The sequence below is a fragment of the Argopecten irradians genome, chromosome 1, assembly GCF_041381155.1.
Source record: "Argopecten irradians isolate NY chromosome 1, Ai_NY, whole genome shotgun sequence".
Taxonomy (NCBI): domain Eukaryota; kingdom Metazoa; phylum Mollusca; class Bivalvia; order Pectinida; family Pectinidae; genus Argopecten; species Argopecten irradians.
This window is the reverse complement of record NC_091134.1, coordinates 68621846-68626795: the sequence shown is the minus strand read 5'-3', so window position 1 is coordinate 68626795 and position 4950 is coordinate 68621846.

Sequence of the window (4950 nt, the reverse complement as noted above, 5' to 3'; positions counted from 1 at the left end):
CGGACGTGTGTGTCGTTAACATTAGTCCAATAGAGTAATGTCAGCTGTATGACGGACGTGTGTCGTTAACATTAGTCCAATAGAGTAATGTCAGCTGTATGACGGACGTGTGTGTCGTAAACATTAGTCCAATAGAGTAATGTCAGCTGTATGACGGACGTGTGTGTCGTTAACATTAGTCCAATAGAGTAATGTCAGCTGTATGACGGACGTGTGTCGTTAACATTAGTCCAATAGAGTAATGTCAGCTGTATGACGGACGTGTGTGTCGTTAACATTAGTCCAATAGAGTAATGTCAGCTGTATGACGGACGTGTGTGTCGTTTACAATAGTACAATAGAGTAATGACAGCTGTATGACGGACGTGTGTGTGTCGTTAACAATAGTCCAATAGAGTAATGTCAATTGTATGACGGACGTGTGTGTCGTTAACATTAGTCCAATAGAGTAATGTCAGCTGTATGACGGACGTGTGTGTCGTTAACATTAGTCCAATAGAGTAATGTCAGCTGTATGACGGACGTGTGTGTCGTTAACATTAGTCCAATAGAGTAATGTCAGCTGTATGACGGACGTGTGTGTCGTCAACATTAGTCCAATAGAGTAATGTCAGCTGTATGACGGACGTGTGTGTCGTTAACATTAGTCCAATAGAGTAATGTCAGCTGTATGACGGACGTGTGTGTCGTTAACATTAGTCCAATAGAGTAATGTCAGCTGTATGACGGACGTGTGTCGTTAACATTAGTCCAATAGAGTAATGTCAGCTGTATATGACGGACGTGTGTGTCGTTTTCGTTAACATTAGTCCAATAGAGTAATGTCAGCTGTATGACGGACGTGTGTGTCGTTAACAATAGTCCAATAGAGTAATGTCAGCTGTATGACGGACGTGTGTGTCGTTAACAACATAGTCCAATAGAGTAATGTCAGCTGTATGACGGACGTGTGTGTGTCGTTAACAATAGTCCAATAGAGTAATGTCAATTGTATGACGGACGTGTGTGTCGTTAACATTAGTCCAATAGAGTAATGTCAGCTGTATGACGGACGTGTGTGTGTCGTTAGCAATAGTCCAATAGAGTAATGTCAATTGTATGACGGACGTGTGTGTCGTTAACATTAGTCCAATAGAGTAATGTCAGCTGTATGACGGACGTGTGTGTCGTTAACAATAGTCCAATAGAGTAATGTCAGCTGTATGACGGACGTGTGTGTCGTTAACGTTAACATTAGTCCAATAGAGTAATGTCAGCTATATGACGGACGTGTGAGTCGTTAACATTAGTCCAATAGAGTAATGTCAGCTGTATGACGGACGTGTGTGTCGTTAACATTAGTCCAATAGAGTAATGTCAGCTGTATGACGGACGTGTGTGTCGTTAACATTAGTCCAATAGAGTAATGTCAGCTGTATGACGGACGTGTGTGTCGTTAACATTAGTCCAATAGAGTAATGTCAGCTGTATGACGGACGTGTGTGTCGTTAACATTAGTCCAATAGAGTAATGTCAGCTGTATGACGGACGTGTGTGTCGTTAACATTAGTCCAATAGAGTAATGTCAGCTGTATGACGGACGTGTGTCGTTAACATTAGTCCAATAGAGTAATGTCAGCTGTATGACGGACGTGTGTGTGTCGTTAGCAATAGTCCAATAGAGTAATGTCAATTGTATGACGGACGTGTGTCGTTAACATTAGTCCAATAGAGTAATGTCACTGTATGACGACGTGTGCGTAATTAGAGTAATGTCAGCTGTATGACGGACGTGTGTGTCGTCAACATTAGTCCAATAGAGTAATGTCAGCTGTATGACGGACGTGTGTGTCGTTAACATTAGTCCAATAGAGTAATGTCAGCTGTATGACGGACGTGTGTGTCGTTAACATTAGTCCAATAGAGTAATGTCAGCTGTATGACGGACGTGTGTGTCGTTAACATTAGTCCAATAGAGTAATGTCAGCTGTATGACGGACGTGTGTGTCGTTAACATTAGTCCAATAGAGTAATGTCAGCTGTATGACGGACGTGTGTCGTTAACATTAGTCCAATAGAGTAATGTCAGCTGTATGACGGACGTGTGTGTCGTTAACATTAGTCCAATAGAGTAATGTCAGCTGTATGACGGACGTGTGTGTCGTTAACAATAGTCCAATAGAGTAATGTCAGCTGTATGACGGACGTGTGTGTCGTTAACATTAGTCCAATAGAGTAATGTCAGCTGTATGACGGACGTGTGTCGTCGTTAACATTAGTCCAATAGAGTAATGTCAGCTGTATGACGGACGTGTGTGTCGTTAACATTAGTCCAATAGAGTAATGTCAGCTGTATGACGGACGTGTGTGTCGTTAACAATAGTCCAATAGAGTAATGTCAGCTGTATGACGGACGTGTGTGTGTCGTTAGCAATAGTCCAATAGAGTAATGTCAATTGTATGACGGACGTGTGTGTCGTTAAACATTAGTCCAAATAGAGTAATGTCAGCTGTATGACGGACGTGTGTGTCGTTAACATTAGTCCAATAGAGTAATGTCAGCTGTATGACGGACGTGTGTGTCGTTAACATTAGTCCAATAGAGTAATGTCAGCTGTATGACGGACGTGTGTCGTTAACATTAGTCCAATAGAGTAATGTCAGCTGTATGACGGACGTGTGTGTCGTTTACAATAGTCCAATAGAGTAATGTCAGCTGTATGACGGACGTGTGTGTGTCGTTAACAATAGTCCAATAGAGTAATGTCAATTGTATGACGACGGACGTGTGTGTCGTTAACAATAGTCCAATAGAGTAATGTCAGCTGTATGACGGACGTGTGTGTCGTTAACAATAGTCCAATAGAGTAATGTCAGCTGTATGACGGACGTGTGTGTCGTTAACAATAGTCCAATAGAGTAATGTCAGCTGTATGACGGACGTGTGTGTCGTTAACGTTAACATTAGTCCAATAGAGTAATGTCAGCTGTATGACGGACGTGTGTGTCGTTTACAATAGTCCAATAGAGTAATGTCAGCTGTATGACGGACGTGTGTGTCGTTAACATTAGTCCAATAGAGTAATGTCAGCTGTATGACGGACGTGTGTGTCGTTAACATTAGTCCAATAGAGTAATGTCAGCTGTATGACGGACGTGTGTGTCGTTAACATTAGTCCAATAGAGTAATGTCAGCTGTATGACGACGGACGTGTGTGTCGTTAACATTAGTCCAATAGAGTAATGTCAGCTGTATGACGGACGTGTGTGTCGTTAACATTAGTCCAATAGAGTAATGTCAGCTGTATGACGGACGTGTGTGTCGTTAACATTAGTCCAATAGAGTAATGTCAGCTGTATGACGGACGTGTGTGTCGTTAACATTAGTCCAATAGAGTAATGTCAGCTGTATGACGGACGTGTGTGTCGTTAACATTAGTCCAATAGAGTAATGTCAGCTGTATGACGGACGTGTGTGTCGTTAACATTAGTCCAATAGAGTAATGTCAGCTGTATGACGGACGTGTGTGTCGTTAACATTAGTCCAATAGAGTAATGTCAGCTGTATGACGGACGTGTGACGTAAACATTAGTCCAATAGAGTAATGTCAGCTGTATGACGGACGTGTGTGTCGTTAACATTAGTCCAATAGAGTAATGTCAGCTGTATGACGGACGTGTGTGTCGTTAACATTAGTCCAATAGAGTAATGTCAGCTGTATGACGGACGTGTGTGTCGTTAACATTAGTCAAATAGAGTAATGTCAGCTGTATGACGGACGTGTGTGTCGTTTACAATAGTACAATAGAGTAATGTCAGCTGTATGACGGACGTGTGTGTCGTTAACATTAGTCCAATAGAGTAATGTCAGCTGTATGACGGACGTGTGTGTCGTTAACATTAGTCCAATAGAGTAATGTCAGCTGTATGACGGACGTGTGTGTCGTTAACATTAGTCCAATAGAGTAATGTCAGCTGTATGACGGACGTGTGTGTCGTTAAACATTAGTCCAATAGAGTAATGTCAGCTGTATGACGGACGTGTGTGTCGTTAACATTAGTCCAATAGAGTAATGTCAGCTGTATGACGGCGTGTGTCGTCATTAACATTAGTCCAATAGAGTAATGTCAGCTGTATGACGGACGTGTGTGTCGTCAACATTAGTCCAATAGAGTAATGTCAGCTGTATGACGGACGTGTGTCGTTAACATTAGTCCAATAGAGTAATGTCAGCTGTATGACGGACGTGTGTGTGTCGTCAACATTAGTCCAATAGAGTAATGTCAGCTGTATGACGGACGTGTTGTCGTTAACATTAGTCCAATAGAGTAATGTCAGCTGTATGACGGACGTGTGTTCGTTAACATTAGTCCAATAGAGTAATGTCAGCTGTATGACGGACGTGTGTCGTTAACATTAGTCCAATAGAGTAATGTCAGCTGTATGACGGACGTGTGTGTCGTTAACATTAGTCCAATAGAGTAATGTCAGCTGTATGACGGACGTGTGTGTAGTCGTTAACATTAGTCCAATAGAGTAATGTCAGCTGTATGACGGACGTGTGTGTCGTTAACATTAGTCCAATAGAGTAATGTCAGCTGTATGACGGACGTGTGTGCGTTAACATTAGTCCAATAGAGTAATGTCAGCTGTATGACGGACGTGTGTGTCGTTAACATTAGTCCAATAGAGTAATGTCAGCTGTATGACGGGACGTGTGTGTCGTTAACATTAGTCCAATAGAGTAATGTCAGCTGTATGACGGACGTGTGTGTCGTTAACAATAGTCCAATAGAGTAATGTCAGCTGTATGACGGACGTGTGTGTCGTTAACATTAGTCCAATAGAGTAATGTCAGCTGTATGACGGACGTGTGTGTCGTTAACATTAGTCCAATAGAGTAATGTCAGCTGTATGACGGACGTGTGTGTCGTTAACATTAGTCCAATAGAGTAATGTCAGCTGTATG